This window comes from Falco punctatus (assembly GCF_963210335.1).
Source record: "Falco punctatus genome assembly, chromosome: 20".
NCBI lineage: Eukaryota > Metazoa > Chordata > Aves > Falconiformes > Falconidae > Falco > Falco punctatus.
In genome coordinates, this window is record NC_137600.1 from 6201598 (window position 1) to 6215248 (window position 13651).

At 54.2% G+C, this 13651-nt stretch overlaps 1 pseudogene across 1 annotated transcript in view; it reads right to left on the reverse strand.

Annotated features, from left to right (window-relative positions):
• LOC308055847 (hydrocephalus-inducing protein homolog) overlaps window positions 1-13651 on the reverse strand; it is a 103157-nt pseudogene that overhangs the window by 36971 nt on the left and 52535 nt on the right. The window contains exons 19-24 of the transcript XR_013931977.1: window positions 12496-12748; window positions 11250-11393; window positions 9351-9494; window positions 8210-8523; window positions 2205-2397; window positions 106-266 (exon numbers count right to left, since the gene is read on the reverse strand). The product of XR_013931977.1 is annotated as a hydrocephalus-inducing protein homolog (transcript). The remainder of the gene's footprint in view (window positions 1-105; window positions 267-2204; window positions 2398-8209; window positions 8524-9350; window positions 9495-11249; window positions 11394-12495; window positions 12749-13651) is intronic.

The window sequence follows — 13651 nt, forward strand, 5'->3', positions numbered from 1 at the left end:
GCCCTACATGGCCGGTTGCTTCAGCAGCGCTGCGCAACGTGCTGGGAGGGATGCGAGGCCACTCCGTGAGCAGCACCGAGGGCCACCAGTGGCAGCGGGGGCTACGTAACTGCTTGCCACGCTGGGAGCCCAGCGGGGAAGTGAGACAGATGCCCACTTACCTCCTCCGGTCCCGAGGGGAGGGGCTCCACCTCCACAAACCGCATCCTTTCCTGGGTCCTCACTGGCCTCCGACTTTCCAGCTCCACAGCAGCGGACGGCAGCAGCTGGAAAACAAGCACCATGGGCTACAGGAGGCAGCTGGCTGGGCTGAGGGGGATCACTGTGCTGCAGGCTCCACCGCCTCATCGAGCCAAGAGCAGCTAAGATGGGACACAGGCACACACCAAGTACGGGGACGCCTGTGCCATTAGCCGAGTGTGGGTCCAAGACCCGTGCAGATGAGACACGAGGTGCAGGTGGAGCCCGTGTCACACCGGCAGGTGGGCTCGGACCCACCGGCTTGCACGAGGAAGCGGGGTGCTCCCAGCACCCCATCCTGGCAGGGACCTCGAGGGCACGTTGCACCCTCATGCCACCCCAGCTTTGCTCACTCCTGCCCAAGAAACGCACCAAACACCCCACCCCTGGACAGCTCAGGTTCTCCATGACAACAATAGGAATGCAGCTGCAAGCGAGAAGTGTCAAAAATGGGAAATAAGGACTTCAGAAGTCCTTGGCACAGCTGTCCCATTTCAGGTGGTGCTTAGCTTTCCCCTTGTGCACCCATCAGTGCTGGAGGGCTGAGGATCGCCATTTCTCTCGAATAACACCATCCTGAAAAAGGCAGCTGAGATGTTTTTCTGTCTTGCAGCAGCTGAGGGCTGGTGTTTAACCTCAGAGGTGCCATCCTTTAAACGGAACCTCGTCCCTGGGCTTCTGCCCCTATTTATAAGCAAGGGCTTTGTGATTGCTCTTGAAGTTTAAGAATACCTGCTGCTTCGGTAACATGAAGGAGGGCTTTGCGCTGGGGCTCTGACATGGGCAGGGTATGTACAGCACATCCTCAGACCTAACCAGAGGCTACATCTCTCCAAGGAGATAAAGCACTGGGGAGGGCTGAGCCTTCTCACATCTCAGTGCTCTTTCTGTTGTCTCCACACCTTCCAGCCTGCAAAGCTTTGCCAAGGGCATATTCCCAAAGACGCTAACCCACATCTTTCCCAGGCTTATGGTCTCCCACCTCCCCAGGAAGGCTACATGGGCATTGCCTTGATACAGTGACACAAGCAGAAGACAACGCTGCAACCCAGATTATCCTTTGAAGCAATTTTGGATCCTACCTAGCCATATCCCCTTGAATTTCCCTGCTTTATCTGTGCATACATGGCAACAAAGCAGGGCACAAAAATGATTTCATGCTTCTATCTGAAAACATTCAGCCGCGCTATTCTTTATGCCTACCAGGTATCCTTTTTCCTGATTCAGAAAACACGTGCAGAGCTACAACATTAAAACCACTGATATTTAGATGTCAGCAGGTGCGACCCCCCTCCTTGAACTTAACACCAACTCTGGCACTTTCAGAACCTCCTGTGCTCTCCTATATCCTTTTTTATTGCCCCAGGAGCAGCCTCTGTCCCACGTGATGCAAAAGGCGTCATCAGCTCCCACTAGCACCGAGGCCAAGCTCCAAAGCACCGAGGCTCACCAGGAAGGTCAGCAGACCAAAGGCTGTTTTCCATACTAAGAGGAAAAGACAGCGACTTTGTCAAGTCTCCATTTATAAAAAGGCAGCTCTGTGGCCATCGCTGCAATACCAGGGCTCGGGCGAAGGCAGAGACGTGACAACGGGTGGCTCTAGCTGGGGCTGAGAAGGTGGCACATGGAGACCAGTACTGGGCAGGGCTTGACAGAGGAAGGGAACTGGAAGCCTCCACATCACGGTGCAGGTAAAACCCCTCCTTTCACAGTGCAAAAAAAACCCAACCAAAAAACCCCAACCTCACCATAGGTCAGGAGGACCTGAATGGCCTTCTCCAAACAACACTACCCTACTTGTCCCTCCCCATAAGCCCCGTGTCCAGCTGCTGGCCCTGCTGCCCAGCCCACTCTCAAGGCACATGGCAGCAGGGCAGCAAAAAAGGGACACTGGCACCAGCACGGCTTTTTGGTGGCAAGCTGGGGGAGGCAACGCAAAACAGTGACTGTACAAGAAAATCTACCTTTGCTTCCAGGGAGTCCTCTGCATCTGCTGGCTCTTGGGCAGGATCCCCCACTGCTCCCAGGGCTTCAGCTGGCTCCTCTACGCATCCATCACTGACACTGCTCTCTGCAGATGCCGAGTGCTCCGAGCAGGCTCCCTCCTCCTTTGGTGGCTGGGGTTTGATGAAAGGTTTAGGTGCTGGAGGGCTGAACCTGGAAGAAACCGTAACTTCAATCATGAAGCTGCAGCAGGAGGGAGGAAGACCTGGAGAAGCAGTTCCTTGGCAGGACGTGGCCCCTGGGTGGGCACTGGTGCCGCCAGCCCAGGAATGGATCCGACCTGGCAGCTCCAGAACCAGGATGCAGCAGGTCAATGCTGGGGGCTGCCCAGGGACAACGCCGGTCCAGCAGTGGCAACTGCTTGCAATGAGGAACTGCAGATATCAGAGGTGAACACCTTGCAGGGAGACAAAAGGACAAACTGCACAAAAAGGTGGGACTGAGACACAAAGGGGCAGATCTGGATGGTGATGAGCCAGCACAGACCCAGTGCCGCAAGGAGGTTTTCAGCTCTTCTAGGTATTCACCCTGAATTTTCCCCTGGGCGGTTACGCACAGCTGCGGGTCAGGACCAGCAGCGGCGATGGCAGGAGCAGGGACGGAGCCCGCCGCCTGCTGTGCCTGAACCCCGACGGAGCCGGCACGAGCCCAGCACGGGACACCTTCGCACACGCAAGGAACACGGGAAGACACGTCAAGCGGCTCCAGGCAGAGACTCACAATTAAACAGCCCATTGATCCCTGATGAGCACCAAAGCAGCCGCGATTAGTACTTTGGGGAAGGAAACGCTGGTCATTTTTAATCAATCTATTCCAATCGCGACACCGAGATTCAGCTCCCTGCCGTGCCGCAGGTACTCCCTGGCTGCAAAACAGCAGCTCGAACCGCACCTCGCGCCAAAAAGGCTGCAGCTCTGCTGAAACGAGCTTCTAACCGGTGTGGCACGTCCTGATGCCATCATTACCTCCCCAGCATTTTCTAAACACAAACTGTTGGAGGACAAATTTGACAAACGGTTCAGCAAAGCAGTTCAACCGCTCGTTTTGCAAACAGAGCCGAGTTTATCCTTTGAGCAACAGCAGCCAGTAAAAAGCGTATGGGTTAACGTTTTCAGAATTCCCAAATGACTCCAACTATGGTCCCTGTATGAAATTGCAGCAGGTGCTCACAGTAGCTCTGCTTGGATTTCCAACGCCACGTGGAGGGACGCGCTCGGGCCATGCCTACCTGCCGCTGTTCCTATTCGTAAACGTTCCCCCCGCAGTCAAACACGGCACATTTTTTACAGCTGGGAATTCAGTGCCTTGAACCACGGGCTCCAAACAAAGATTTGTCTTTAGTATCTAAGGCTGGTTTTCGTTTCTGGATTACAGGCTCTGCTCTTCACAACCTGGAAGAGATCCCGCCTGACTTGCCCTCCCTACAGCGACATGCAAGAACACGGCTTCGCCCAGGTGAGCCCCTGACAGCCCTCCCTCTGCCCGCTGCTGGGACGCCACGGGGACCCCGAGCAACAGCTCGGCACCATCCGTGGGGAAGAACAAACCAGGGCTGGAGGGGATGAAGGCGCTCGCTCAGCCCTGCAGCGCATCGCCCACCTACGGTCCCACCCACGCAACCTCTGCTCCTCTCAGCCCAGGCACCCGGGTGCATGTTGGGGGGCCCTGACGGGCGACCAAACTGCCCGACACCTCCAGCGGCCGCTGACTTGGGCAGCTCCGTAAGGATGAGATAAATCCAGCTCAGCTGGGACAGTGGTGCTTTTGGGCAGCCTGCAGCTGCACGCTACCTTTCCCTGGCGGCAGGGGAGATGCCCACAGTCTTGGGCCACCAAGAGGAGCACCTCAACACCCTCCAGCCACGCACCAGCCCACGCACCCGTTGGGCGCCTGGGTCTGGCCGTCATCGCGGCAGCTGTCCCAGAACCGCTCGCTACGATGCACATGGTGAGGAAATGAAACCGCAGCTCTTAGAGTGGCTCGTGATAAATAATGCGGCTTAGTAACAGCTCCCGAGGAGAGGGAAACCCCCAAGATGGAAAATCCATAATCATTTATTAAGGTACCTCTAGTTCTACAGAATGGTTTGAGGCAACTTCACCAGACCGTGGTGCCTAGACAACAACAGTATTTTTCCCTCTAAAGTAGAAGCCCTCTGGGACCCAGTGCTGGGAGATGATGTGATTAGCAAGTCCTGCTGCAGAGAAGCGTGAAGCAGCACAGCCAGGGACTCTTTCCAGTGGGGGAAAGTCAAAAAGAACAACAATGAGCATCACATGAAAAGGAAGGGAGTGAGGAACCCGAGATGTCAACAGAAAGCTGACCCCAAGGACACGACATCTTCCTGGCACTGAAGGAAAGGGGGTTGGTCCTGGGAAAGAAGGGCAAGATGATGAGATGTTCGGCATCAGCCCAGGCTTGAGGTAACCCTTTCTCAGAATTGGGACCTTCTGGGCAGCCTCCAGCACTTTCAGAGCAAGGCTGTGAACGCAGGGATGAAGGCAAGGAGCAGAGAGCGGCTCCTCCACCTGCAGAAGGGACCAGCCCCAAAGCAGAGGGGCCAAAGGGCTGCGGAAGTGCCTCCACCAGCACGCTGGAGCGGAGATGAGGAGCCTCCTGACATAAGCAGGTCAGCCTGGGGCTGGAGGAGCTGACAGCAAGGTGTTAACCCCCCTGCGTCCATCTCACCCAACCTGACCACCCGTCAGATGAGACAAAATGGATCCAGGTATTAACAGGGGGGATTCAATGGCAGCACAGGCACACTGACAGCAGGGAGAGAAGAGTCCTTCCTGCTAGGGCCAGGACAGCCTTGTGCCACCCACCATCCAAACCGCTGAGACATTAGGAAAAAAAATCATCTCAGCCTGTCTCTTGGTTTCTGAGCCTCCTAAGGACACAGCTTCACACCACTCCCCACACCCACCTCCCAAAATAGAGGAGCCAGAAATCACACCGCTTCTGCAAACCGCACGTGAAGATTCAGGCAGGATGACGTGACCTTGCCAGCTCAGGCTGTGCGAGAGCCACCACCAGCAGGACAGACACCCCAGAATGGTGATCGGAAGGCCCGAGGTCCCTGCAGGTCCTGCCAGCACCAAGGACACGTGCCAGGAGCCACCACCCCTTTGCATTAAATGCAGGAGTTTTAACAGCGCTGAGGCTGCTGCCCTGGTGCGTGGCACCCACACGCCCAGCATCCTTGCCCAGGCCCCCAGGAACCACACGCTGGTGCATCCCTTAGGCACAGCCGAAGTACCGGGGGAAAACAAGCCCCCCAACAAAGCCCGAGCTCTGTCACAGGGCAAAGCACCAGAGGCCATGCGCCCCTGAGGCATCTAAACAGGCTTATGGAGCCCGACAATGCACTTTGATTTGTCCTGCAGGCCAACAGACGCAGATTGAAAAGGGACTTTGGAACAAGCAAGACAGCTCAAGGGTGTTTGAAACTGAAAACAAAACAATGTGATACAGAAGTAAACTCAAAACCTGCCCAGTGCACCCTGTGGGAACACGCGGCTTGAGCTGGGCCACCTGGCCAGCAGCTGGGGAAGGTGGTGGTGATGGTCTGCCCTCGCCAAGAGCAAACTCGAAACTGCATTTTGTCCCAATGCCCTGATGCCTATTTCTTTGCTAGGATAAATTCCTCTGCTGAGCTAAGATTTGTGCATTTACTGAACCACCCGTTGACATTCAGACCAGGCAGCGCGGAGACAGAGAAGCAACATCATTGCAGTGAGATCCGACACCTCCAACTGTCCCTGTGTGCGCCCTGGAAATGACTAACCGCACAGCAATGGCTGGACTGTGTTGCTGATACGATTGCTCAAAGTAGCAGCAGTGACTAAAGAGTAAGGAGGAAAAAATGGGTTGAGCAATTAGAAGAAACAAAAAAACCAAACCCACTTTAAGCACAAATAGTCTTGTCCAGGCAGAGAAACAACATTTTTCTCTCCTGGCCAAAATAAATGTGTGTGTCTGATTGATGCTGGGAGTCTCTGGCAATCAGCTCCAGCAAGGTTAGAGGTGTGGACGCTTCAATTCTATCGATCTCGCCTTCACGAGACCTGATGTTTGATTCCCTCGATGTCAGACCGAGTTAGTTTGATCTGATAATTTAGAATAGCAACAGTGCTTAATGTAGACCAGAAATAATATCTGACATGCTGCCCTTCTGCTGGGCTCTTAATGAGCAATCTGAGGTGTTAATAGCCTGGAGACCATCTTCATTTCCAGCCCTGACATGGAGAATCACATGGTGTCTGCCGAGGGACCCAGAGCGAGCACATTACTGCTTAATTAACATGCAGAGCAGAAAAGGGAGCTGTCCTAACGTCCACAGCACTAACGAGCCAGCAAAGGGGCTATGCCAAACCCTCTGGAGCAGGGGCTGCTATCCTGCCAGATGCTCAGGACCCTCAGCTGCTACCAACTCAGAGCTGGGTGACTCAGCGTCTGCCGGAAGAACCTGCAGGCTCAGGTCCAGCAAAGCCAACTTAAGTGGAGATGGGGGAATTAAAAGCTGAAAACTGATTCAGCAGTCACATTTCCAAAACCCTAAAAAAAAAAAAAAAAAAAAAAAAAAAAAAAAGAGTAGATACAAACAGGCAACTGGCCAATAAGTGGCCCCAGAGGAAATTAATTCCACACAGGCTTTGCTCCAAAGTGTGTGTTTCTCTGTTATCATAAAATATATGCATTGTTCTATCATCAACGTTAGATTTTTCCCTTAGCTTGTAATTAAACCCTAATCTAATTTACCAGGAGATGACAGGGGCTTCCGAGCAAAGCTTACAGCCCTGTTACTCTTTCCCTGTCCACCTCCTTGCACCTGCTTTTGCAGACTTTCCCCTGCATTTTAGGGTCTGTTCTTGAAGGCGCCGCGCATGAAGGGTCACACCAGACTGGCTGTTACCTGGTAAGACCCCGCTGTGAACGGGCTACCCCAGTGTCCACAGCTTCTCCCCCAAGCCCTCCTCACCGCCATGGCTAATGCCAGTGCCCAGTCTCCTCTAAGCCAAATTCCAACTCCCTAAACAAAACTGTTTATTTATGATCTCTGTTATTTGCAATAGCAGCACTTCAATGCGCAGTGGTTAACTTTGCTCGGTTTCCCAGGGCATTATGGAAAAAACAGTTGCTAGTGTCATTAAAACCGCCCAGACTAGGCTTCTGTACTACGCAGAGAGGCCACAGCGGGAGGAACTGCTAGAAATGTGTTTATAGATGTGCTGCAGCACCACTGCAAGAGTGCTCTTGGGCTTGGAAACCACTGACCAGGGCTGGATGCCCTGCCTCCCAAGGATGCTCAGACAAGCGCTCCCACCGACACCTGCAGCTGGACCTACAGCCCCAGCAGAACCTGCCGTTTTGGTGAAAAATGCTGAATCAACTGCACATCGCATTCACAAAACAGCTAACAGACAAAAACTCCCTTCTCCAGGGTGGTGTTTGCCTCAGGCCACCAGGGTCTGCAAGCACAGCTCTCCACAGCAGCTTTCCTTCCTGGGGAACCAGTACGGGGGCTACAGCAAAGCAGCAGCAAGGGACCGGGGCAGCAGCAGGTCCTTCTGGTGGCAGCGCCTATGTAGGCTCTTAGGATGAAATGACAACGTACAGGGTCGGCAGGGATGGAAAACCGGTGATGTTACCGTCCACCTGCCTAAGCGTGGCTTTGTAGCTCCAGAGGCACAGCAGGACTCCAGGGTATGGGCTAAGCAAAAAGCGTTAGTAGTGTCATACAGCCCCAGCTCGGCTGGAGAACATGGTCTCCCCCCCAGCGTCCAGCCGGCGGAGATCACCTTTTCCCTGAGCATCTAACCTGACCACGGCTGGCAGGTGTTATTCCCACCAGGGAGAGCTGACAGCTGCTTGCCAGATCCCAGGCAAACAGCCTGGGTCTTCGCCAGGTACAGACAGGACACTAGGAAGAAGAGCTTCAAGGAGAGGGCAACGGTGCACATACCTCAGCTGGCTCGCGTGGCCGCCCGTCAGGAACGACCAGTGGTACCGGACGAGAAGCGGGCTGCAGTTGGTCATCTCAATGTAACGCTCCACCTCAGTGTCATTCAAGATGCACCCAAAGTCCACAGCCATAGTCTGGAACTGGAGATTGGGGAAGAAAACTTCTCCCTGAACAGTGACCTGCTCCTCGCGAGGATGCTCGAGCAGCTGTATCTTCAGAGCCTTCTCTGCCACCCAGCTATTCAGATGCTCCTCGTGAGCAGGGTTAAATCCGATGGAGAAATGACGTTCCTCCCCTACCTCCAGCTTCATTGGCTGCAAGGAGATTAAAAAGATCAAACACCAGCGTAATGAAGTCCAAGGCTGGATAGCATGGAACATGTCAATGTCTTAAAGCATGACCTCAGCGTGGGCTTCTCAGCCCACCCTGCACGTTCTTTACAGCGAGTGCCTGACTGCAAGCACCACGCTCTCGTCAGACTATTGCAGGCTCACATTTCTGTGCTTTCCATCGGTACCAGGGGGAAATAGATATTGTCCTACTGAATTCCGGACCCACAGAGGCTCTGTGCTAAACACACAGCCGAACCAGCACTCCGGCAAGCCAGGGCTGCTGCCCTGACTCCAGAGAAACTCCTTTATCCTCACAGCACAAGTGCACCGGCACGGCAGCCTCAGCCTCGCAGGGGCCAGTCACCGGCACGGCACAGGAACGGTGCCCGCACCTCCACCAGCACGTGTCCAGCAGAGCCCACGTCCACCACCTTCCACCACCGACAGGGCAGGTGCCAGGCGACAGCGGGAGGAGCATCCTCAGCCTTCCCGAAGGCAGAGCTGCCCTCACAGAGAGCAAGCTGCTCTTGAGGTTGGCTGAGGACGGCTGCTGCAAGTCCCAGGAGATACCTTTACTCCATGGCTTGCCCAGCCCTAGGTGCCTGCTCCCTTCTCCTCATGGCTTTGAGCCACGAAGTATCTTCCCAACTCGGGTATTTTTGTTTCTTCCAGCAGCTCGCTTCAGATCTGATTGAGTTGGGGCCAGGCTACTGCTGACTCTGCAGAAGACACTGCCAGAGGACTTCCCAACAGGAACGCACCGCCACATCCCTCCTCCTCAAAGCCCACCGCGGGAAGGTCCTGCTCACTTGGACATCTGCAGGGAGGGGCTGCTGGGCCGCATCACAGACTCTGAAGGGTTGATCTAAGGCCAGGACGACGCTCAGCGGCAGGGAGGACATGTTTTTTAAAGAAAGAGGCTTATGCTGTAGGCTGAGGACGTCACTGGGTAGCTACAGAAAGAGGAGACAAGAAGAAAACAACCTGAAGTGGCCACGCACCTCCCTTCCCTTCCGACGCATTTCAGAGTTTTCAACCCCAAAATTGCACACATCTCTTAGTCACTGTCTGTATTAGTTTCTACCCTTCTACAAGGTTTTTCTTTCAGAACGTCAGGTGCTTTTCACGTTTAGAAACCACAGCATCCCCCAGGGGGCAGGGAAACAGTCTCACATACAGACGAGGGAACAGCACCTTGAGAGGAGGCAGCTGCTTGACCAAGGTCAAAAGCAGAAAGTGAACCCAGAGCGCTTGTCTCCAGTTTACTCTCTCTTGGGCAGAATGGCACAAGACGATTTTCACCCCCAGTCATTTTGTACAGCCTTAGTGGCTCCAGGAGCCTCATAAAAGCAGGGATGCTAGTCAGAAGAGAAAAGCAAGCAGGATTTGGCCTGGAGCAGAGAGCCTGCAGTAGCCTAAGGTTAGCTTGGAACATTTACACGCACAAACAGCCAGCTAGAAACCTCAACGGTCTGGTTGCAACGTGTGTCCTGCTTTCCCTGCTCCAGTGACAAAGTGTCTGTAGCCTCACAGTTAAGCTCAGCCTAAGCTATTTCTTTCTGTTTATGCATCGCTCTGGCCTTCCTGCAGGGTTCACATCAACTAGGCAGCGGTTGGGAAACTAGTTCTGGATGTATCGATATCCAACAGCTGCAGGGTCATAGCACTCGATAAACTAGAGCACAGGGCATCAAGCAGAACACAGGCAGACATCAGGAACAGCTGAAAAGCTTCTCATTAAGTGTGAACCACCCGCTCACAGGATTTTGTGCTTCTCTGGAAGCCTGGGAACCAGAGGAGAGGCCTGAAAATACAGAAACTAAATAATGAACCATCTTCTCTGTTTCAGATACCGCGTGGGAGAGGGAAAGATGATGGAGGAGTCAGGACCCAGAGACTAAAGGGCTCCTGTTTTGCATCGGTGTTGTCATCACTGCAGCTGAGGGATGACTGCAGGTCCTTTGAAGGAGGTGAGGCTGAGGGAAACGCAAAGAGCTAGCATCCATGCCAAGAGCAGGGAAGGCAGAGAGAGACAAAAGATGACAGTTTTCCTTCACCAGCCTGAGGAATTGGCAGGAAGCTCCATTCTTCTCAGCTTCCCTGCAGGATCGGTGTTCAGACATCCCCATGCCTTGGAGGAGCCTCAGAAACCTCCCTTCATCTTGACTACACAAATGCGTGTCTCTCTGCAAGTGGCTACGATCCCCCCTCAGCGCAGCAGCTGCAATCTCAGCGTTACTTCGCTGAAGTCAGAAAACCATCTCATCGCTAAGAACATCCTCACTTACTTCACAAAGCACCTCAGGAAGGGTGAGGAGGGGTTTAGCATCGCTCAGCTGCAGCGATCGGCTCTCCCCCCGGCAGCCCCAGCGCACAAGGCGGCTGTGCAACGGCCACGCTGCGCTCGCGGGTCCCACTGCCTCACCTGTGCCCTTGGCGCAGCAGCTCCATCCTGCCTCCACCTCGAGAAGGGCAGAGCTGTGACTGTCCCCGACCCCAGGGCAGCAAAATCACCATCTCGGCGGTAGAACCATCTCGTGGTAACGGCCAAAGCTTGCTCTGGCTCGAATCGATAGCCAAAGCCCCGTGGACTTGGGGAAGCGGTTTAACCGTCCCCACCCCCCCCGTGTTTAACAGGCACGCACACCCTGCAGGCTTTCGGCCATCAGCCACGCTCTTCAATGCCAGGATGCGATCCTGAGACTTACCTTCTCCACACGGAATGCGATTTCTCTGGTAGACACTTGCAGAACGGGATCAACGAACTCACACGTGACGTCCATCTGCATTACCTGTGCCTTCCCCGCCTTGCTCCCCACCACGGTGTGACACAGCAGCTGCTCCTTCACCACCTGCATGCAAGAGTCACGCGTCACCCAAGCAGGTGCTGGCAGGGCATCCACAAAACACGCTGCAGTTGCTAGCCACCCAACCACGGACCCTATTCCTGCCGCAACTTACAGCCACTGCCCTCCTCAATAGCCCCCTCCTCTTGTTATGCTGCATCCTATTTATGAGGGCACTCAGCTAGGTGAGCGATCAAGCCTTCTGCAAGCTGCCACTGAGGCAACCCTTGCAAGCACCTTTCAGATCATTAGGAACAGCAGGAGCTTCATGAAGATTCATTCCACATTTGCTTAAAGACCTGGGCCCAGCGGTCCCAGAGCCAAGGAACGTACACCAGGGTTAGCTGGCAGCTCCTCTGCAGAGTGGGATTTCCCCTGGCCTGGAAAGAAGGGCCCGGGGGGGAGAACACCCCGTGACCCTGCTGAGCTGCCACCCAAGGGTGCTGCCAGACCCGGCTGCCCTTGGGACACCAAGGCTGGCTGAGAGTCTGGGGTGAGCTGGTATGGAAATACCGACAACAAGTCAAGCTGTCAATTATAACGGTCCCTGGGAACACTTTCCCACGTGGATGAACGTCACTCTGACCATCAGGGCTGGCACGCACTGTTTTTCTCCTCCAGGACTCAGCGCTAGACAAGCCTCTGCCCATGTTTGTCTGCAGAGGAAAAATGATGCTGCTCTCAGACTCTCCCTCTCTTCACAGGTTTAGTGCTTGGGTTTTTTTAACTCACTCTTTTCACCAGATCTATGACCTCACATGTTTTCATTTATTTACAGCCTCTGCTCCTAGCCTAAGTGTAACTTATTTTCTCCGCCCTTCCTTTCTGCCTCAGCACACAACACCCTGTAACCTGCCCTCTGCTTCTGAAGCAGCAACATTCCCTTCAGCCAGCATTTTGGTACCAGCGAGCTGGGTTTATGGTGACTATGGAAACACTGATGGTGGCCAGCAAGGAAAGCAGCCGGTGCTGCCACGGTAACTTGTGGCATTAAAACAGTTTCTGGAAAGCGCTTGCTCCTTTTCCCAAGGCAAATGTCAAGGCGTCGGAAGAAGCCCCAGCGGAGGTGACCTGGTGGGGAGGGCGCAGCCCTCGTGGGGCAACTCACCTGGGGAGTGCTGGAGGAGCCTTCCAGCACCATCTCCACAGTCTTGCCCGGCATCAGCTCTGTCCTCAGTGGTTGAAGCTTAAACACAGGGCAGGCAGGTTTGGGGCTCTGGAAGGAATCTGTGCCCTTGGTGTTACTGATGGCACGGAGACGGTCACGATGGCTGAACATGGGGAAGCCTTCTGTTGACCAACACAGCTGGTGGGTGCGTCCTCTGTTTGTCACCTTGAAATGGTAACAGCAGCGATCAAAGCTAGAAGAGAAGAAGAGATGGAAAACGTTATGGGGGCTGCTATTTCCCAGTGGTCACCCAGCTTCAGCACCCCAATGGCGTTATCTGACCGCACGCTCAGCAGTAAAACCACCTCTGAAAAGGCTGACCTAGCTCGAAGCTTCAGCCAAAGCCAGACCTCGGCTGGCCCTAAGTTCAGCAGCCAGCAGCTGGTCAGTTTGTGTACAGCAAGGAAAAGCTTCGCAAAGATCCGTCACCTCAGGTACTCGTGAGCAGAGCATCACCCTTTGGTGCTCAGCACTCAGAGGGTTTTCCCAAGGTGCGTCCTGCAGGTCTCCCTGCACCAGGCACGAAGCTGGTCTGACCTGGCTACAGGTGGGTGGACGAGCAGCTCTGCTGCCATTTCACCTGCTCCTGGGGAGCTGCTGCCTCAGGTGGCTTCCTCTGAAGATGCTACTGGGGAGCTGGCAGGGTGCAGAGACTCATCTGGAGATCTGGGCACCAGTTATCCCACCGCCGGGGCCCATCTTACCCCCCCCCCCACTCCCCCATCTCTTAGGGAGCATCCAGCTCTCCCTGCCCCCAACGCATCAGCTGAACAGGGCAGCTGGTTTTGTGTCTTAGGAAGGTAAATGCACTGTGAGAACGCAGGATCAGCATAAGCTTCCCCCAAGACAAACACAGCAACAAGACCCGGTCTACCAGCTGAGGGAATGGAGTGACAACAAGAGATTGATCACTACAGCTAGATATAAACCGAAACGAATATTCAATGAAAATTGGTTCCATTATGTAAAGAAACACTAACTGCAGGCCAGCGTGGAATAATTATTCTACCCTCTATAAATCTGAGCACCACCAGGAACAGAATTGTTCCTACAACAATTATTGGGTTTTTGAAAGGTACAGAACACGTGGCTTGCA